Here is a 22,422-nt window from a genome sequence, read left to right on the forward strand (position 1 = left end):
TCCAAGTGTTTTCTTCTTCATTCTTTGTGAGTTCTTCAAATATTTCTTCAAATTTCACAAAGGCAGGATAGCTCTTTTCAAAAAGTGCGTAGACCATGGAACTAAAATGGCACAGTCTGATGACCACATGTCCCTTCCTTTTTGCCTGGGAGAGTCGCACAACACTGTGGTTTGTGAGATCTGCCATAAGTTCACCCCCGAAGCTAGGAACAAAAGGGCAGCACGCTAAAAAGCCACCCTCTGTGAGAAAGCGCTGGGGACCTCACAAATGCAGCCCCAAAAGCTCACATCTTTTGCAGCTCTTCTGCATGGGCAAAATAATCCTTGTGGCAACAGACAACACCACTGCCAAATTCTGTATAAACAAGCAGGGAGGCACAGGGCTGCTCTCCCTCTGCAAGGAAGCTTCCCATATATGGCAAGGGGTCATTCAAATGGGTGCTTCTCTTCAAGCCATCCTTGTGTCAGGGATTCACAATGTGAGAGCCAATAATCTGAGCAGGGAGATTGTGTCAGACCATGAGTGGTCACTAAACAACTGCTACCTAAGACCAGTTTTCCGAGAATGGAACCTACTTTAGATCTGTTCGCATCCCGGTAGAATGCCAGATGCCACCTCTTTGCTTGCGGGCAGCATCAGACCCTGGTTACATTGGGAATGCATTCCAGCTCTGGTGGCAGGGGGAGTTTTTCTGTGCTTCCCCCACACACACACACCTATTCTCCATGAAGTAATTTTGAAACACAATGTCAAACAGTCCCAAAAGACTTCTGTAAAGGCAAGACTTTATTTTGTCTGTTTTCTGGGATGAAATAAGGGGAGAACGGCATCCTCTCAGTCACTATCTCACTGGGTGGTAGCTGCAATCAAGTTGGCGTATAACATGACAGATGTTCTGTGTCCATTTCTGATCAAAGCTCACTCAACCAGGGCTCAGGCTTCTTCAGCAGCTTTCATCAACAGGGCCTCCCTAGGTGACATCTGCAAGGCTGCATTATGGTCAACGCCATTCATGTTCATAAAGCACTGTGCTATCGATGTGGATTTCAGGAAAGAGGCAGCTGTGGGAAGAGCTGTGCTTCAGTCACTTTTCTGATGATCAGCCCACACCCTCCTCCATGTTAAGTGAGCTTGCTGTTCTCCCATGTGGGACTGCACAAAAGACACAACAGTGAAAACAGAGTTGCGCTTAGCTGTAACCTTTGTTCATTGAGTGGTCTTCTGTGCAGGCACACATCCCTCCCTCCTATCCCCACTGTGGGCTGCTCTGCCTCAAGAGCTAGTCTCTCTCACGGCAGCGAAGGGAGGACTGAGGGAGTGGCTCTCTTTCTTCTCCTGTCACGTGTCAATTTGGGCGGGAAACACTTGCTCCTAACAGAAGGGAGAGGAGCACTCCAGCAGTTTGGAAAGCTGTAGAAAGCTGAAGAACTCCTCTCCACAGCTGGCCTGCATGTGCACAGTCCCATGTGCGCCTGCACAGAAGACCAGTTGTTGAGCCTGGTGGTGCTGGGGAGGGCGGGGTATAAATTTAATTAATAATAATAATAAAAAAGTTTGAGGTAAGTGCAACCCTGTTTATATGGCCAAAGGCCATTACAATCAATCACACAGAGCATAAAACCTAAGTCATGAATAACATTGTTCAGAAAATAACCAAGCGTGTTTGTGTTACACATTTAAAAACATAAGAACATAAGAAAAGCCTCCTGGATCAGACCAAGGCCCATCAAGTTCAGCAATCTGTTCACACAGTGGCCAACCAGGTGCCTCTAGGAAGCCCCCAAACAAGACGACTGCAGCAGCATTGTCCTGCCTATGTTCCACAGCACCTAAGATAACAGGCATGCTCCTCTGATCCTGGAGATAATAGGCATGCATCATGACTAGTATCCATTTTAACTAGTAGCCATGAATACCCCTTTCCTCCATGAACATGTCCACTCCCCTCTTAAAGCCTTCCAAATTGGCAGCCATCACCACATTTTGGGGCAGGGAGTTCCACAATTCAACTGTGCGTTCTGTGAAAAAATACTTCCTTTTATCTGTTTGGGTGGTATGATTTTCATTTGGCATGTAAGAGTCTGACTATTGAAAATATTTCCTTCTTTATGTAACATCTGTATTCTGCCTTCTTCTGGGCAGCATACCTTGGGTCATCATTATAGAAATCTTGTAAGGTAGGTTAGGATGAAACTATGTTTCTCTTAATGTTGCCAGTGAAATTCTCAATGCATTCTAATCATTTAGCTTTTACTTTAATAGGATCAATTCATTTAAAAGCTCGGCGCTTCTTTTCATCTAATATTTGGCACTTAGGGGACCCCATTTCTTTGATAAGAGGTCCTATGAGAACATACAGATCAAAATATCATTGTTACAATAGTTTATCTGTATAACAAATGGAGTATGGTCTACTAATAGAGCAATTTCTAGAATGTTATTTAGCTCCTGGCTTGAAACTTTTAACATGCTTGTATCAGTAGGAGCACTCCAAAAAGTGTTCTAAGCATTAAATATTTCATCTCAAGAGCATTCTACAATTAATTTGTTACAGAAATCTCTGAAATCTTGGGCCCATACATTATTTGTTTGATCAGGTGTTATAACATAACTAAAATATTTGTCTCAGACCTAAAAGTCCTGCGTAATATAAATACTGTATTTGTGACAGACCTACCTACTTTTGGGTACGGCTACATGTAGTATTTAGTAGTTGATCTCTAGCCCAATCCTATTAATGTTTACTCAGAAGTATGTTCCACTGATTTTAGCAAGACTTACAGTATGCATGCTTAGGATTTCAGATTTGACAAGAACATTTTAATATTGTTCTAGAATTGTTTATTCTTATTTCTTTACATGTCTCATTGTTGAAAAAGTAAGTTTGGTAGATTTTCCTATTTTATTTTAATACTCAGTATTATGAATTTTTGTACCACCGATGCACCCAAATGCTATTGTACAATAGAGTCTAAAGTATATGATTCTGTGGAAACAATGGACAAAACATGATAGTTACAAAATTACTTCAAATGTGGTGGTTGCTAAATGTTTAGAAATGGATCAACCAAACATTAATCAGCCAATCCGTTAATTTTATTGGTTGGTAAAGGTTTTTTTATTTTTGCAAGGCTGATGTAAATATCTTTAAGTTTATTGTTTCAACATATCATATTTTATTGTGAAAAAAGCTACACTACATAATTGTGCTGAATAATCTCATTTTAATGCAGACTTTCATGTTTCCTATTTAGATTGGGGCATATGATCAGCAAATATGGGAAAAATCTGTAGAACAAAAAGAAATCAAGGTAAATCTTATTATAGCAAACCTGTATGGCATAATTTTATCTGAAGAACTTTTTTAAAATTCTTAAGTTTTTTGTCATTTATCTCGCAGTAGTGATAAAATGTACAATAATACTACTTATTATATTTAATGATCATTAGTATTTTCATAATTTAAATTCAGCTCTTCTACTAGAATTGGCTCAAGAGTAAGTGGGATGAGGGCAGGGTGAGGCATGAAGACTTTATTTCAGGACCAGAAAATCTTTCTCTTGGGAAAGCTGGGAAGTATTTTGTGTGTTGCTTGAGTCTAAACGGATTGCCAGTTTAGCATGGATGTAGGGTTGAATGTAGAGGCACTTGCCTTAGATCAGGAAGCTGTTTTAGTTTTGGGGTCCCATCTATAATATATGGTTTTGTTTTTAGTTAGCATTACATGAAACTATGCTTGTCATATACCAGTATTGTAGAATAGTTTGCCAAATATTTTGACTTTTACATGGCTACCTTTATAGTTCTAGTTTACTTTTCCTCCTTTTTCATCTTGTCATTGTTTTAAACAGTTTATTAAATTGGTAAGTACGTAATGGCAATTTGTGTTAAGCAAAATAGCTTTTGTAGATTAACTATGTCTGCATTTTAGTGTGACTAACAAAATCCCATCAGTTTCTAATAAAGTGGGTACTATTTTCTAAATGCCCCAGCATTACTTTTGTGTTCGGCTTCAAAGGCTTAGGTGTGGGAGCTGCACCTTTCTAAAAACCCATGAAAATGTAATGTTGGCACTACAGTACAGGTGTTCTTGAAGAGAAAGTATGAAACCTGGAGTTGCCATGTTATTTTCAAAGATCATTGTCTTTAAATTCAGCTTCAAAATGTCTTCTTTTAGTTTTTCTGGCATAAAATAGGAAGCAGTGCTTAGATTTTAACTCTCTAGGTACCACAATGGCACAAAATCTATTCACTTAATGTGGTTTCTGCTAGTACAGCGTTATGAACAGATGGTTGGGAGCCTAATGACTTGTTTAACAAAGCACTTGAACTAGCTGGAGTCCTTACTTAACAGACAATAAGCAATTTGCTGCTCGCCTTTGTTACAGTTGTACCCATGCAGGGAAGCAAGTGGCAAAATTTGCCAAACCATTCCTCCCTCAGTCACTTAGGTTCATCTTCGTGGCTTCTGTGCAGTCCCATATGGGACCGCATATGCACAGGCTAGTTGCGGAAAGGATTTTTCTCGCTCTAGGTAAGAAGGGCGTCTTCATTCTGGGTTATTTTCCTTTATTTGCTAGGGAAGGCAGGATTCAACAAAAATGTAGGCCTTCCGGTTCCCCGGAGGAAATGACCCCCTCCCATCGGAATGCCTCAGTTTTGTTTCCTGCCTTTGTCAGGGAAGCAGGTTTGTGGCGGTGCTCCGCCATTTTTTCTAAAATCTTTTAAAATACTCCTATCTCTAAAGTCTTTCCCCTTCGTGTTTCCCCCCCTTCTTCTCTTCTTACCTTTGTTGCATTCTGTCTTTGTCCATTATCTGTCTCCTTGTCGTGTCTTGTGTGGGGCCCGGAGGGTTGGAGTCGTCCTTTCCCACCAAAACAAAATGGCGGCTTCTAGCCAGGACGAATATATTTCTCCCACTGACTTGGACCCGGGTCTCCTTGTCGCAGCAGCCCCGAGCTGCCGGGATTCCTCTAGTCCCCCTAAAGGGACGAATCCCAAGCGAAAGAGGAAGACAGACCCAAAAGAGGAGACAAAGAAGAAGAAGAAGAGAGACTCGGGCGTGGCTGCTAGCCGGCCGCCTTCCGCTCCTGCCGCTACGTCCGTGGCGGAGCGCGTGAAGCTAGGCGCGGCTGCTAGCCGGACGCCAGGCGCGGCTGCTAGCCGGACGCCAATTAACTCGGAGGATGCCGTCCGCTCCGCGGACCCGTTGGAGCCGGCCGGGCCCTCCATGTCCACCGCGGCTGCTAGCCAGGTCCCTTCCAGCGGCAGTGAGGCTTCCCATGGATCGATGGCTGCACAGCAAGGGACTGCTTCTGGTAATGTACCAGCGTTCGCGGGGGCTTCCAGCGGAGGGGGCCTAGCTGCCTTAAGAGCGGAGCTCACGGAGTTCATTAGAAGTGTCTTTGTAGATGGGCTGCAGGCGGCTCAGGCTACCCCCACCCCCTCTGTTAGAGGTGCGGAGGACTACCAGGACCCTCTAGAGGGACCCAGTTCCCTTCACAGGCATAAGGGGCATGGGAATGAGAAAACTACTGCCCAAGCCTATGGCCAGACCAGAGGGAGAGTAGTCGTTCAGCCCCAGTCTCCCCCAGATTCCTCAGAGGAGGACAATGGGGAGGAGGAGGAGGAGGAGGATTCCTCTCCAGAGGGGGACCCTCCAAAACCAGAAGAAAAGCAGCTGAGGCTCTTTCCTCAGGAGGATTTCCCCTCCCTCTTAGTAAAGACTCTAGAAGCTTTGGACCTGTCTGAGACACAGGAACCCCAAGCCTCTGATTCTCTGAAAGGATCAAAAGAATTCTTTCACAGACATAACAACCCTTCTCGTGTGATCCCGGTTCCAGACTACTTCACATCCCTAATCACTGCAGAATGGGAAAAACCATTAGCAAATAGACAGGCACCGGCTATAGCTAAGAAGTTCTATGATCTAGCACCCACCTCGGCTCAATTGCTTAAGCCTCCGGTGGTGGAAGCTCTTATCTGTGCCTTGCATTCCAACGACGTAGTGGCCAGGGATGGCATGGGTTCTATCAGAGATCCTCTTGATAGGAAGGCAGAGATCTCCCTCAAGAGGGCACACGAAGCCTCTGCCTTAGCCATCAGCGCCTCTATCACATCGGCCTTAGTGTCCAGAGCAGCTATAGTCTGGACACGCAAACTACGTCAACTCATTCCAGAAAGGAATAAGAAAGCCCAGGAGGGAGTGTCCAGGTTCCTACGGGCAGTCTCCTTTCTGGCAGACTCTTCCTTAGATACCCTTTCCTTCTCAGCCAGAGCCATCGCCACTCAACTGGGTTCTAGGAGGGCCCTTTGGCTTAGGCCTTGGCAAGTGGACCATCATTCCAAATCCGATCTAATGGGTTTTCCATATCAAGGTAAGAAGCTCTTTGGTGACCAGCTTGACCCTATCTTAGTCGAGACTAGGGATAAAAAGAAAGCTCTTCCCAAGAGCTATAGGAGAGATCAAAAAACCTTCTCTCGTCCCTTTCGTTCCTCCCACACCCTACAGAGATTTCGTGGTGAACAGCGGAGAGGTTCTTGGAACTCTTACAAGAATTCCTTTCGTAGGGGAGGACGTTATTCCAGATCCCCTCGTTCCGCCCAGCCCACTGACAGAGCTGGGTATGGAACTCAACAATCCAAGCAATGACGTCCCCATCGGTCCGGTGGGGGGCCGTCTCACCCGCTTTATGGCGGCCTGGCAGTCATCCCAGACGGATCACTGGGTATCCTCCATCATCTCTCAGGGATACCTGATAGAGTTCCGCACAACCCCACCTCCAAGATTCATATCCAAGACAAAACCACTAGGCCAAGACAAACTTCTTCGAACACAAGAAGCTATTCGCCACCTCTTAGACATTCAGGCAATAGAGCCCGTCGAGTACTCAGAGCGCTACTCGGGGGTGTATTCTGTGTTTTTCACGGTGCCAAAGAAAAACGGGGACTGGAGAGCCATCCTGAACCTCAAGTGGGTGAACAAGTTCGTCATCTACAAAAGGTTCAGGATGGAAACCCTAAAGTCCATCTCAGAGTCGCTCACTCCTCGAGCCTTCCTGACCTCGGTGGACCTCACCGAGGCATATCTCCACGTCCCCATTCACCGGGAACACAGGAAGTTTCTACGCTTCTCCTGCCAGGACGACCACTACCAGTTTCGGGCCCTACCATTCGGCTTAACATCTGCCCCGAGGGTGTTCACAAAGATCCTAGTGACCCTCATGGTGGAGGCCCGCAAACTGGGAGTCCAGGTACATCCGTACCTGGACGACATCCTCATTTGTTCCCCTACGCAGGAGCTGAGTCGGACTCACACCAACATCGTGATCACGATTTTGCAGAAACACGGATTCCTGATCAATTGGAGCAAAAGTCAACTGATACCTTCACAGAGGCTGACTCATCTAGGTGTAGTCATCGACACCACGTCCAGCTCCTTCATCCTCACAACAGAGAAGGTGGAATCCATCTCTTCACTGGCCAAACAAGCAGCATCTGCCCCAACTTTTCGGCTCATGGCAATGGCCAAGCTTCAAGGGCACATGATCTCATGCATCCCTTCGGTACCATGGGCTCGATTTCGGGCGAGACCATTGCAATGGTTCCTCCGCCCTTTCCAGAAGGACATTGCCAATAAAAGACACCAGCTCCTCAGCCTCTCGGCCTCTGTCCGAGAGAGCCTGTCCTGGTGGACGGTTCCCGACAATCTATCTCGGGGACTACAATACATTCACGAAGCTCCCGTCCAGCTGTTCACGGATGCCAGTCTGGCGGGATGGGGAGCGACTCTACACGGTCAGCCAGCTCAAGGTCTCTGGGAGCCCAGTCATCTCAAGAAAAGCATCAACTTCCTAGAGATCACAGCTATTTGGAAAGCCATCTTACACTTTGGTCCTCAACTAGTGGGAACACACCTTCTCATCAGGACGGACAACATAGCCGCGAAAGCCCATATAAACAAGCAGGGGGGCTCCAAGTCATCCTCCCTACACAAGCAGGCCTCCAAGATCTTAGAGTGGGCGGAGTCCCACTTGGCTTCAATATCTGCCGAGCACATACAGGGAGTCCAGAACGTTCAAGCCGACTGGCTCAGCAGGCAACACCTCGACGAGGCCGAATGGTCCCTGCACCCAGAAATCTTCCATCAGATCACCATCAGATTTGGGATCCCACAGGTGGATTTGTTTGCATCTCCAGCCAACTCCCAGCTCAAGAGGTTTTACTCCAGGTATCACCAGGTCGGAGCGGAGAAAACAGATGCCCTCCTGTTCCCGTGGCCGATAGGACTGCTGTATGCGTTTCCACCTCTGCCTCTCATTCCCAGGGTGATCAGACGCATTCGGACTCTTCAAGCCACGGTACTACTAGTAGTTCCGGACTGGCCAAGACGGCCTTGGTATCCGGCATTACAACAGATGTCCGTCCAACCTCCCTGGCAACTCCCATTCAGACAAGATCTCTTAACCCAAGGACCGATTTGCCACCCGGACCCCGGGTGGTATCGACTAACCGTATGGCACTTGAAAGGACAGAACTCTTAGGTCAAGGCTACAATTCAGGCATTGTAGATACCATCTTGGCTTCTAGGAAACCAGCCACTCTACGAATATACGGGGCTACCTGGAAGGTTTTCGCTACGTGGTGCCACCGTAATGCCAAAGATCCTCTGAAACCAAGGGCGGCGGACGTTTTGGCCTTTCTTCAAGACGGAAGAAAGCTTGGCCTTAAAGTTTCCACCATGAGACGGCAGCTGGCCGCAATAGCCACCCTAGTTCCTCGAGTGGCCGGTTATCCTTTGTCAAAACACCCTCATATCTGTGCCTTTCTTAGAGGGGTTAAACTGTCTTCTCCGGCGGTGGTTCACAGGTTCCCCTCCTGGAGTTTGCGCACGGTATTACAAGCCCTGACTAAGTCACCTTTTGAGCCTCTCAGAGCTGTCGACCTCAAGTGGGTCCGCATGAAGGCTCTTTTCCTTACCGCCGTCACATCGGCAAGACGGGTATCAGAGCTCGGGGCTCTCTCTGTAAGGCCAGAGTTGTGTGTGTTCCATAAGAACAGGGTGGTCCTTCGGACAGATCCCTCTTTTATACCAAAGGTTCACACACGTTTTCATCTCGAGCAGGAGGTAGTTCTCCCTACCTTTTTCCCAAACCCTTCCAACCAAAGGGAAAAAGAGTGGCACTCTTTAGATGTTAAAAGAGCCTTACGCATCTACATAAGAAGAACTCAACAGATTAGAAAATCAAAGCGCCTCTTTATTTCCTTGACAGCGCCTAATAAAGGCGGAGCTATGTCCCGGGCGGCTATTAGCAGTACCATAAAGGCCTGCATTTTCCAAGCCTATAAAAACTCTGGCATGCTAACTCCATCCACCATTACGGCACACTCTGTAAGGAGTGCAGCCACCACCATGGCCTTTAGGCATAGGGTGTCGCTGGAACAAATATGCAATGCCGCTACTTGGTCTTCCTTGTCCACCTTTTCTAGACACTACAAGGTAGACACTTTCTCTAGAGATTCCTCCGCATTTGGACTGGGAGTGCTTCAGGCAGTACAGGAGGTCTAACTTCCCACCCTAATTCTGTAACAGCTCTGGTAGGTCCCAGAATGAAGACGCCCTTCTTACCTAGAGTGAGAAAGAGCCTTGGTTCACTTACCGTGAAGGCTTCTTCTGCTCGTAGGTAAGAAGGGCGTCTTCCCCTCCCTAATTCCTGCCAGAAGCACATTAAAAAAAAAAAAGAGAGAGAGAGAAATTTTGGGAGGGTGTCTTGAGTGAAGTCGTTCATTTTAACCTTAAGGTGTTTTGTCGTCACCTGTTGTTAACTTCCTTGTTACCTAGTTTATCGAAGGGGAAAAGACGTTTTTTCCAGTATTAAATTGTACTAGTTTTTTCAATGTATAATGTTTAAGCTTTTCAACTACTGAGGCATTCCGATGAGAGGGGGTCATTTCCCCCGGGGAACCGGAAGGCCTACATTTTTGTTGAATCCTGCCTTCCCTAGCAAATAAAGGAAAATAACCCAGAATGAAGACGCCCTTCTTACCTACGAGCAGAAGAAGCCTTCACGGTAAGTGAACCAAGGCTCTTTCTCAAGCTTTCCTCACCACTGTGCTCCGGCCTTTTCCTGCCCAAACTGGCACATGGTGGAGGTGGGGGGAGTGCTTGTCCCTCAGTCCTCTCTTTGCCTCTGTGGAGAAAGGGCATTCTCAAGTCTAGCTCTTCGAGTTACCTCAGTTTTGCCAGTGAGTGAGTTCGTTGTTTTAAGTTAAAATGGCTCTTTTTAAGCAGATTGTGCAGTCTGAAGATCACAAGCTCAGTCTTAAATGCCTTGGTGAGTCCCAAAATGTTGTGGCCTGTTCCATCTGCTGCCAGTTCACACCCAAAGCTCAGCAAAAAAGAGCATCTTGCCTAAAAGCTTTCTGGTGGGATTAAGCAGTTGGAGCCCAAGAGAAAGACCAACCTATTTGGATGGTTAAGGAACTGGAGACTCGGGTCCGTACCCACTTGGTGGGGGTCAGCACCCTCAGGATCTATCTTGGAACTAGGAAGCTTATTGGCTGTGAGGCTGCTACCAGTTCTGAGGAGTTCTTAGATGGATCCACCATCTAAGAATTCCAAGCGCAAAGCTGAATTTAAGCCTAAGGATGTTGCTCTGAAGCAGTCCTCAGCGTTGAAGGTTGGTATTCCTTGAACTATTCAGCTTCATACTCCATTGCCTCCTCTTACACTGGTGGCTAGTCTGGAGTCTTCTAATGATGAGGTGGTAGAGATCCATCCACTGTCACATGAACCCACTCAACATCCAGCAGAGAAGAAGCCGGCTGTGTTGGATCCATCTGCCCCATCAGTTCCAATTGGCTTCTTCCATAGTTTTCCTATCCCATGGTCCCATCGCCCATATATTGGCCACCCAACTTGGGAAGAATGCACTACATGCTTCCAGTATTCCTCTTCAGCATCTGCACCGTTGGTCAGTTCCAACTGAGCTCCTCCTGCACCAAAGTCATTCTTGTCTCAGCTACCAATATCATTTCTTCATTATCCATCAGAACTGGAGGCAGAGGCTTTGGATTCAGAGGATCCTCTGAACTGGGCTCTGATTCCCCATAGGAACCATCTCCAGATCAGGCAGTCAGTGATTCAGGCTCCATTTCTCCCACTGAAGAACTACATGGAGCAATTAATTTGTTCGACGAACTCCCTGGAATTGGATATTGTGTGCTTGGATCTGCAACCACTAGATCAGATCCTCAAAGTTCTCTACTCTGCTTCCTCGAGTCCAGTAGCATTCTCTATGTTTTAGGGGCTGCTGGATATTGCTAAAGAGGTGTGGGCCAAATCTGCCTGTGTGTCCCTCTCTACTAGGAAACTAGAGACCATGTATAAAGTAAGGGAAGAAGCATGCAAATTTCTCTTCCCCCACCCTGTGGCTAATTCGCTAGTCGTTGAGGTCATCCCTTCAAGGCATCATTCTGGGGCCCATACTTCACTATTTGATAAGGAAAAGAGGAAGTTGGATACCTTGGGGTGAAAGGTTTGTTTTTTAATGCCCTCACACTCCCCATGGAAAAGGGATGGAGGGTGTCCAATTAGGGAAACAGCAGATTAATGCTGCCTGGCATGTGGCGGATTTGGCTAGTAGATGTGATATTTGCTACTGTACTATGATGATCCTCCTGGTTATGCTGTGCCTAATGACACCAGGGCAAAAATTGAAGATTTACCGTTTGAGGAGAAAGAGCTGATCAGTGCCCAAATGGATGAGGTGTTGGGTAAAGTTTGCAAAAATAAGCTTACTGCAATGACTCTAGGCATTACTGGCCCACCTACCCAGGTCTTCTTCTGCCTATATCTGGATGACTGGTTTTTATAGCCCCCTTGAGTGCAATGTTTGCAGACCATGTAGCTGTGACTCTAGCCACGTAGTGGAATTTAGGACTTATAGTTAATCAGGAGAAGTCCAGGCCAAACCCTCCTCAATCTATTTCATGTATTGGTCTCTTGGATTTCAGGGTAGGGAAAGACTTCCTTCTGGAGGACAGATCTTTGGTCATTTGCAATTTGATGTTCAGGTTTACAGCCAATAGATTCCAATCCACCAAGGCCATACCAGAGTTGTTGGGCTTCATGGCTTCTGTTACATCAGTGGTGCCATTTGAATGGCTGTATATGAGGAGCCTTCAAAATTGGCTCCTACAGTGATTTAATTTTCATTCTGTTAGTGGCCTGTTATCAGTGGGTGAGTCACTCCTACAAATTAATTTGCTAGAGCTTAGAGCTATTTGAAATGCTTTGCTCTCTTTTGCAGCACTGCTGGAGGGCAAGAGAGTTGTTGCTACAGACAATATACCAGTTCTGTCTAAACAAGCAAGGAGCACTGTCTCCCTAGCTCTGGTGGCAGAGGTGTCTTGAATCTGGAACTGGGCCATCCCGAAGAACATATCTCTGAAGCTATCCAGGTCATGGGAACATCCAGTTGGGCGGCAGACTCCCTCAGCAGACTGGCTACCTATACTCACAAATGGTCCCTAACAGAGACTTACGGTACCTGTTCCCCATTTTTGGGGTGTTGAGGGTCTTGATGGTGTACATCCAGAGTGAACACAAAGTGTACCCATTTCTGCTCCCTATCTGGGGTAGATTTGGACTCTAGGGAATACTTTTCAGATCCCCTGGCAAGGGGGCTTGTTTTGTTCTCTTCTCCCATCCACATTTTGGACAGGGTTATTTCCAGGCTCAGGATGGAGGTGTCCAACTATATTCTTGTAGTGCCTTTTTGGGCCAAGAGGGTCTAGATCCTGGTGCTTCTCAGCCTGGTAAAAGAAAAGTGTATCCCCTTTCCAGTCGCAGAGGACTTGCTCCACATAGGTTCTCCCCTGCACCACAATGTGAAGTCAATCTGGGGACGTGTGGTGTGCTCAGAGTTGTGGAGGTCCTTTCTTCAGTACACAGACCTTCCACATGAAAGTCTTATTCTAATATGTGGGAGAAATTCCATCTCTGGGTGTCTGCTGAAGGGATCAAACCAGAGAGGTGCCCCTTACACGTGGTGTTTTCGTGCTGTCTCTAAAGGATAGAGGGTTCATAGAAACATAGAGATGGAAGGGGTCTCTGGGGTCATCTAGTCCACACCCCTGCACTATGCAGAAAATTGACAGCTACCTCCCCCCCAGAGACTCCTGTTCCATGCCCAGAAGATGGTAGGAACCCTCCAGGATCCCTGGCCAATCTAACCTGGAGGAAAATTGCTTCCTGATCCCAAAGTGGTGATCGGCATTACCCTGGGCAAGTAAGAAAGGGCCCCGAGAGCCAAGCACTGATGCAACCCTTCCTGCCCTCCCCCTCATGATCTGCCTAAGTTCACAGAATCAGCATTGCTGTCAGATGGCCATCTAGCCTTTGCTTAACAACCTCCAAAGAAGGAGAACCCACCAGCTCCCAAGGAAGCCTGTTCCACTGAGGAACCATTGTGTCAGGAAGTTCTTCCTAATGTTTAGCCAAAAAACTCTTTTCATTTAATTTCAACCCGTTGGTTCTGGTCTGACATCTGCGGCAACAGAAAACAACTTCGCTCCATCCTTTATATGACAGCCCTTCAAGTACTTGAAGATGGTTATCATATCACCTCTCAGTCATCTCCTCTCCAGGCTAAACATACTCAGTTCCTTCAACCTTTCTTTATAGGACTTGATCTCCATACCCCTCACCATCTTCATTGCCCTCCTCTAGACATGTTCTAGCTTGTCTATATCCTTCTTAAACCATGTTGCCCCAAACTGAACACAATACTCTAAGCGAGGTCTATCCAGAACAGAGTAAAACAATACCATTGTCAGTATCATCCATAAAGATATATCTGGTGACTATTTCCACCTGTCATGAGACTATTGATTGTTGTTCACTGTTTTCCTGTAAAATGTCAAAGAGGTTTTTGATGGGATTCGTTTCTTATAAAGATTTTTATTTTTTAATAGATATAAACAAAACATAAAAGAAAAGAGAGATTAAAAGTTATATCATGACAGCAGTTACAATCAAATTGATTACACTAGGAAAAAATGCAAAAGCAAAAATGTAATAGTGATACAATAACAATGTGCAATAGAAGACAATAGCAGTTATGAGCAGTATATAGCACAATAATAATTACAATTAAACAGTCATTATCCTAATATTCTTAGCATAAGCCATAAAATACTTTGTATTAGTCTCTCAGGCTCCAAGAAGGAACAGGTCAGCATCCTCACACAACTTGTCCTTGTGTGTTGGTAGAGGCTAACACGCTCTCTTGAGAGCATGACAGTTCAATGCTACTTTACACATCACGGCTGTCTCCACAAGAGCACTATTTTTCTTTGCCACATTCCTGCATGTATTTCAGTTGGGATACTTGAAGAGAGCTCCCTGCTTGTTTATAAAATAGCTCTGGGTGAATGTCAGTATGGGAAACAACCATTGAGAAGGTGGTCCTCCATCGTCTCTTCCTTTGAGAGCTTCACATCCACTCCTTTCACTCAGTGAGCTTGCTTGTCTTCCAATGTGGGACCGCACAGAAGACACGTTGATGAAAACAGGATTGTATTGACCTGTAACAGTTGTTCATCAAGGGGTCTTCTGTACAGACACACATCCTTCCCTCCTGCCTCGCTGTGAACTCTCTGGAACTTTAGCTTCTTGGGGTCTCTGGCGGTGGCATGAAGAGAACTGAGAAAGTAGCAGCCCTTCCCCAGGTCTTGTGATAGTTTTGGTGGGAAAGCGCCAGAAGGAGGAGAGTGTCTCCTAGTCTACTAGAGAGTGTTGGAAATCTTTTCTGTGACTGGCTTGCACACAGGCAGTCCCCAATGTGTAGCTGGACAGAATACCACTTGATGAACAACCATTACAGGTAAGTGCAACCCTGTTTTCAGCCTGTGCTACTGTTGTTTTTTTAACATATATATTCAGGTGTTCTGCTGGAAAATAATGGCTCAGTTGTTAGTATTTCTCCATCTGTATCCATGAGGGCTAATGTAAAGAAATAATATTGTTCCTCTACTGTTTTGCTGTTTTCCTTTGTGTCACTTTTGTAACATTGCTATCTTCAGTGCTATATGTTTTGCTCAATCCTTTATTATAATTTCAAATAAGGAACGTTAAGGAAGGACAGAAATATGTATATTTCAGCAAACCCTTACTCTTAAATCCATAATTGCCAAGGTAATCTGTTCAGGTGTGAAAAGATTATATGGACAAGGGAGTTGGTGGGCAAGAAGGAGGCCTACTGAATTTCTCCAGCAGCGCCCCCTTTCTTCCTCATACTCCCAAGACAGACTGGTTTTAGGGGTTTCATGTGGGGGGGGGGCAGAATATTAAAAAAGACCAGGAGGGCATTTGCGGGGGAGAACTGGTAAGCAGGAACAAGCGAAGCTCCACACCTGTGTTTGTCCAGTGTCTGCATTGAGACATCACACTAAGCGTGAATGTGCATGAACCTAGCTTTGCAGAAGAAGAGATGAGTGAGATGCATGCAAGTAAGCCAAACTTACGTTCAGGCTTTTAATGTTGGCTTGAAGTAATGTCAGAATGCAGCCACAGACTTAAAGAACTTATGTTTTTTTCTTGTGACATGTGGTTCTATTGTAAGCCTCTCATTTTTAAGGTATTCTTCCTTTTCAAATTGAATTGTAGTACACTTAATGACAGCGAAGACTTTGGTTGAGCTGGTGTGATGGCACTGAATATTGCAGACACTACAATTTTTAAGTGGCTTTGTGGGGTATGTGGAGTAAGGGGAAGAGGTTGCAGAGAGAAGGAATAAGTATTAGGAGTCCAGATACAAGTTCGGTGTGCAATTGAATGAACTGAAAAATTAGAACCAAAGGAAAGGACAGAGGAAGGAGAATGCTTGATTTAAAAGCAGCAGAGGAAATAGGAAAATGAGGCAAGAAAAGGTTAATGAGAGAGGTACTGTGAATAAACGTTATAATGCACAAGGTCAAGTAGGGCTGTCTACTAGGGGCAGAAGGCCAAGAGACAAGTTAAATTGAGTGAGAAAAAGCAGGCACTAGATACAAAAAAGTTAGAGAAATGAGAAGCCAAGAAGATAGTAGTCCTGTTGCAAAACTTCACATGGAGCCTGGGGGTAGCCAGCACTGAGCTCCAATTATTTATTTATTTTAGAAAATGTTTATGCTGCCTCTCCAAAAACCCAAGGTAACTTAAAAAATCCCAATAAAAACAAAACATTAAAAGATATAAAACCCAGCATTAAAAACCCAGCCCAGCATAAAAAACTGACCATAAAAAAAGACCATTGACATCTTAAAATGTTTCCATTATTAAATAGCATTTCAGAAAACCAACCCCTTCAATTAAAAGACTGGGTGAACAGAAATGTTTTGGCTTGGAGCCTAAAAGAAGCAACGTAGGCGCTAGGTGAGTCTCAAGGAGAAGGGCATTCCATAAACAAGGAGCCACTACTGAAAAAGGCCTGTCTGTGGTTTCCTGTTTATGGTTCATTGTCAGGAGGAAGAGGGCAAGCAAGGAAAGTTTCGTAGGCAGTTGACTGTGTGCCAGGGAGTCAGAGTAGCATAAATATACTAGGACCAAATAGGATTTTTATCACACTATAGATGCTAATTCCCCGCCCCAAGCATTTCCACTCTGCTCTAATCAAGCTGATTACAATGTGTGTAGTACCTTTGCGCCCTGAGTTCCTTCTTTGCAATACCCCTCCCACCTTCTGAGTGGGATATAAGGACTTAAAGATCTTCGATCCATCTTGTATCTTATGAAGAGATCTTTGACTCTCAGAAGCTTATACTTCGAAAATCTTGTTGGTCTGTAAGGTACTACTGGACTCAAATCTAGCTCTTCTGCTGCTGGCCAACACAGCTACCCTCTGAAACTATGTTGGGCTTGTAAATCATTGAAGTCTTTGCGGTCCCTGACAGCTCTTCCAACTCTGTTAACCTCAGCCGTACAGAGGTCTCCTGTTTTCTCAAAGTTCTGCACTCATTTGCTGTTCCTGTCCCATGTTTTTGTGACTCCCTCACTGAAAATTGTGAGATACTCCTTCCCTTTCCCCCCACATCTTTCCTAAGAGCAGCTTTTAAAATATAATTCCTTTGTCCATGTTCCCAATCAAAATGAAACCTTAAAAATGTATAACTTTTTCGCTGACATTCCTCTCTTGTTGCTTATTACTCTTTTCCTTCATTATGTCTGTTGTTTTACTCACAGTTGAAATTTACAGTGAGGACTGTCAAAAGCCATATCTGGATCCCAAACAAAGACTCTATGGACTTTTTCCTGACTTGCTCAGTTCCATGGGCAGCCACGGCCCCAAGACGTTTGTTCCCTTCTCAGTGGCTATCTATTTTATAAACCATTTGGAGGCAATTACTTCTTTTAAACCATGCCATTCTTTAAAGCAACATATCACTGGAGGTGCCACATAAAAATATTACTTCAGGTTTTTCTTTGAATGTTTCGAAAGGCACAGTTTGATTAGACATGCAGTGCACTGACAAAAGAACATGCAAAAGAACTATTTGCCGCAGATCAAAAGGAAAGGCTTTCTTCCTGTGTACGCCTGCAACTCCGATGTAATGTAATCAAGACTTTCACTACTTATTGTCATTGAGGAATTTGCACATTAATGTTTGGAAGATTGCTTGAGAGCTTTTCTGAAAATGTGCACAACTGTAGGAGAATTGGTAAGATGTTGCATCCATCACACAAGCCCAGCAGCCAAAGCTGGTCTCAGCTCCTTGTTAGGTTTGCCTGTGAGGTGCCTATAGCTGAAAATACATTTGAAATGTGCGCTTCATTTTATTGGTGGGCACCTTTTTTGTGGTGGTACTCACCAGTACGCCCTGACCTGGATGGCCCAGGCTAGCCTGATCTCGTCAGTTCTCAGAAACTAAGAAGGGTCAGCCCTGGTTAGTATTTGGATGGGAGAACACCAAGGAATACCAGGGTTGCTGTGCAGAGGAAGGCACTGGCAAACCACCTCTGTTAGTCTCTTGCCATGAAAACCCCAAAATGGGGTAGCCATAAGTCGAATGCGACTTGACGGCACTTTACACGCACACTCACCAGTACAGAGTACCACCACCTTTTGGTATTGAGGGGGGGAATTGATAGAAATCAGTGCAATCGTATATATGAGTACTGGCGCTTTTTTAAAAAACTAAAAAAAGCACTGAGTGGGCACATTGTGCTATTGCATATACCACTTAAAATGGTTAAAATAGTCCTCAAAACATTCTTGAAATATTTCAATATAAATGTTTTAAACTAGTCACTCTTAGATACTTCCTGAAGCCATCCATTTATTTAGTGAAATTAATTGCAGCAGTCTTTAGCATCCAAGTTCATAAACACTGCAGGTATTTTTAAATGTAGGGGTTTTTTTGGACTAGAGTGGGCAACAGATGATACATGACATTTTAAAATTCTGTTTACGCAGCTCCCACAGCATAATGATTTTGGGTGTTGGCTCCCACAGCATAATGATTTGGATTGTAGAAGCTTCCATTGTATTTACTTGCTTTCAGAATTTGTGGCATGAAGGTATAAATGAAATGGGAGTTCTGCCTTGGTCTCTCTTCATTCTACAAGCATAATAGAAACACAGAACCATGCATTACCAAAAGGAAACAAAATTGGCTTCTGAGACCTGGCCATGGGATTATGGTGGCATGAACCTACCTACTTCGCTCATAGCACTGTAAAAAAACTGAAAAATGGCATGGGGCAGAAAACCATTTGCTGTGGTATACTGTCAAATGTCCTCTTCTTATACCAAAGAAGATAGGACTGTAAAGTGGTCTGAAAAAAAGTTGTTATAAGGTTGTCATAGAGTCTTGAGATGGCCAAGGACTGTTGTATGGTTTGGAAGAGCTGAGTGGTCTAGGTTAGGCAGGCGGCACCAGGGATGCATATGGAAAGGAATGACTGTTGCTTTAGTCCAGAGGAATGGTAGCTAAACTAATTTTGTTTTTCCTGAAGTTGGCCTCTTGGTGTGTTCTGATATTTTCTTCTCCTTTGTACATATAACTTCAAACTGCTGTGTAGCATATTTACACAATGAACTGTTTCTGAAGTTGTGTAAATTTTCATTTATTATGCCTCAGAAGTTAAAGATTTGATTTCTGATTTAAAACTAGGCCCCCACTACAAGACTTTCATTCTTGGCCCTATTGTTAATTTAGGCCTGGTCTACGCATGCAGCAGATTAAAGTTGTAGAATGGGTTGCACCACTTCAGACTACTGGTGAGGAAAGTTGCATTTTTTAGTGCTTTCTCATATAAAGCCTCATATTAAAAATTAGCACTTCACAGACATGTTCCCAGGTTAGCCCTTGATGTGCTGTACTAGTTTCCCACTTATACAGAATTCATGATCTTTGAAATATGTAATCCCTTACCTGCAGTCTGAGGTGATGCATTCCATTCTAATCCTGTCTGTGCTCTGCCATTTTATTACCACTTCAGTCTGCTGCATGTCTAGACCTAGGTCAAAGGCACACAGAAGTTCAGGCGCATCACACTCTAAAAGAAGTCTGTAATTAATTGGCATCTATTACTGCACAAAAATTTGAATTTCAAAGTCTAATGGCTGATGCGTCTTTGAAAACTAAAAAGACAAAGCCAATCAGATATCAAAGCAAGTAATTTACTAACTCCGGCAAGCATGTGTATGTAGTATGTGGCTGCATAATTGAACTGAATTACTTATATAGGTGAGTTCTCATAATAAAAGGGGCAGTAATGTTTATTATATTATTTTGTTAAAAAGTACTTTTAATTTGTAAAGGTATAAATCAGAAATTTCTTGCAACAGATTGCAAATTATAAAAGTTCAATACAGTTACTGACCCTTATTTCCAGTTTAACCTTTATTCTTGTTTAAATGAAATGATGACGGTCTAATAATCTTTACATATTGCAGGGTTTGAGGAACAAGCCAAAGAAAACTGGGCATGTCAAGCCAGATCTCATAGATGTTGATCTTGTAAGAGGTAAGGACAGATTTCTTAAATATGGAATGCCATATCTATCTGTGAGAGGCCCAGAAATGTGTAGGTTCCCCCCCCCCAGCCATTCTGCGTTCCTCTTATGCAAAGGGATCAGAACTTTTGAAAATCTTAGTAGGCTACCACGATCTACCTGCTGTATATGACTTGTGAAAACGTCCTATAAAAAGAACCTCCGTTTCAGTGGGATATAATCTTGGTATGCATGTGTCATAGCAGACACGTTGGTAGGCAGAGTATGAAAGACCCAAGTTGGGTATAGAATTTTTCACTTTACTGTGAAAAAAAAAACAGTAATCTGCATGACTCTGATAAAAAACACAAATAGAATAGAATGCTGGTAAAAAGTTAAAAAAAAAGTTTCCTGAGGCAAAAAGTCTTTTCTGTTTGTCGGAGCAAGGTATCATACTTACATGGTTGTCAGAAAGTCCTTTGTTCTCAGTTAATTTCAACATTTAGTCTGCTTCACATTGGATTCTGTGTCGTGCCGCGCAACCATAGGTCACCTAGGTAGTTCTCAAGAACTAACTGCCTTCACAAAGAACTCCCTAGGTCCCTCAAGAGACTCCTATTTTAATTTCTCACATCATTTTTATGTGATGGAAAATGTATTGAATCAGGGCTGGCACAAAAAACGTTTTATGTAATGGTGGTTAAAACTGGATAAGCTCCATAGTCAGATCCTGGATACTGCTCAAATGTATGTCATATTTATGTTGTATGTATAAATTTAAAAGTCATGGATTGTAAACTTTGCTACAGTCCTGATCTTACACCATTATAATCTGTGATACTATCTAATTCTTTCTCCATTAGTATTTCTCTTGAAAGTCAGTTTATTGTAAGTAAATACAGAAACAGTAGCCAAAGCACAAATAGCTGTTGGAATAGATTGTGCTGACTAGGCATTTGTTCTGGGTTATGACTACAGGTGAGATAAGTCTTGTCATGATTATGGTTTTATGATTATGGTTTCAGTAGCACTGAAAATTATAGCCACAGTCAAATCCTGGAGCACTGTTAGCCCTGCCAACATTGAGTTGATGTAACATCCTAGAAATGCTGCCTTTAGTCGTATTTAGTATGCTGTAAATGATAACACAGTAATACTATGAACAGATGAGTATAAAATTGTGTACTCAGTTTAACAAGATACACCAGTATACCAATTCCTTCTCTTTCTCCATTGATGCAAATCAGAAGTGAGCAAAGATGCATGAGCCCATATCAGATGGTCACTTGTGGGAAAGGGGAAAATTTGCTGGAGTGCTTTTTCAGATGAGGCCTGTTGAGATCCTGAGAGAACTAAACACAAATTTTCCTTTTAGTTTTTTGTTCTAAACTGGGCCCTAGTTTTTTGTTCTTTTGTATAAGTACTATAGATCTTGTCAAAGAGCAATTGGGGAGTGTATGTGTGGCCTGGGGAATCTCAACATAAGATCACATCCAGACTGTTTTCCTATTCTCAGATTTTTAAAGTATTTTTATTTAACAAAATTTATATATGTATGTGTTAAGTGCTGTCAAGTCGCTTCTGACTTATGGTGACCCTACAAATTAATGACCTCCAAAACACTTTAACGTTAACAGCCTTGCTTAGGTCTTGTGAACTGAGGGGCATGGCTTTCTTTGTTGAGTCAATCCATCTCATGTTAGGTCTCCAGATGACCTCACCCAGAGGTTTCACATAGATGTTGAAGCACATAAGGGGACCAGATGGAACCTTGCAGCACCCCGCAAGGGCCAAGGGGCTGAGTAGCAGTCCCCCAGCACCACCTTCTGAAACCTGTCCTCCAGGTGGGACTAGAACCACTGCAAGAAAGTGCCTCCCAATCCCAACCCAAAAAGGCTGTCCAGAAGAATACCACGATTGATGATATCGAAAGCTGCTGAAAAGCCCAAGAGAATCAATATAGTCACACTCCCTCTGTCCATCTCCTGGTGCACATTATCCACCAGGACGACCAAGTCCCATAACCTGGATTAAAACTAGATTGGAAAGGATCTAAACAGTTCACTTAATCCAGGAAAGCTGAAAGTTGTCCAGCTACCACCTGTTCAATCATCTTGCTCAAGAATGGAACATCTGAGACTGGTTGATAGTTATTGACATCTCCTGGGTCCAGGGTAGGCTTCTTTAGAAGTGGCTACACCACAGCCTTTTTCAAGGCTGGCGTAACCACCCCGTCTCAAAGAAGCATTAACTATCTATTGGACTTAGTCGGCCAGGCTCCCCCCAGCAGATTTAAGTAGGCAGGAAAGGTTAGGGTCATACAAGCAAGTGGTAGGCCTCATATGTATGGGTATTCTGTTCAGATAAGAATGTTCTTGTACAGGAATTTTTGCATGTATCTCTGTGGTCAGATAATTATGCAGCCAGATAATTATGCAGGTCC

General features: G+C 44.0%; 1 protein-coding gene across 1 annotated transcript in view; it reads left to right on the forward strand.

Moving 5' to 3' along the window:
* Positions 1 to 3,256: 3,256 nt before the first annotated feature.
* The window catches only part of LOC130493042 (protein PHTF2-like), a 55,281-nt gene continuing 36,115 nt past the window's right edge, over positions 3,257 to 22,422 (forward strand). The window contains exons 1-2 of the mRNA XM_056866822.1: positions 3,257 to 3,312; positions 19,942 to 20,011. The gene's annotated coding sequence lies outside the window, so the exon portion shown is untranslated. The remainder of the gene's footprint in view (positions 3,313 to 19,941; positions 20,012 to 22,422) is intronic.

The sequence above is a fragment of the Euleptes europaea genome, unplaced genomic scaffold (genome assembly GCF_029931775.1).
Source record: "Euleptes europaea isolate rEulEur1 unplaced genomic scaffold, rEulEur1.hap1 H_6, whole genome shotgun sequence".
Taxonomy (NCBI): Eukaryota; Metazoa; Chordata; class Lepidosauria; order Squamata; family Sphaerodactylidae; genus Euleptes; species Euleptes europaea.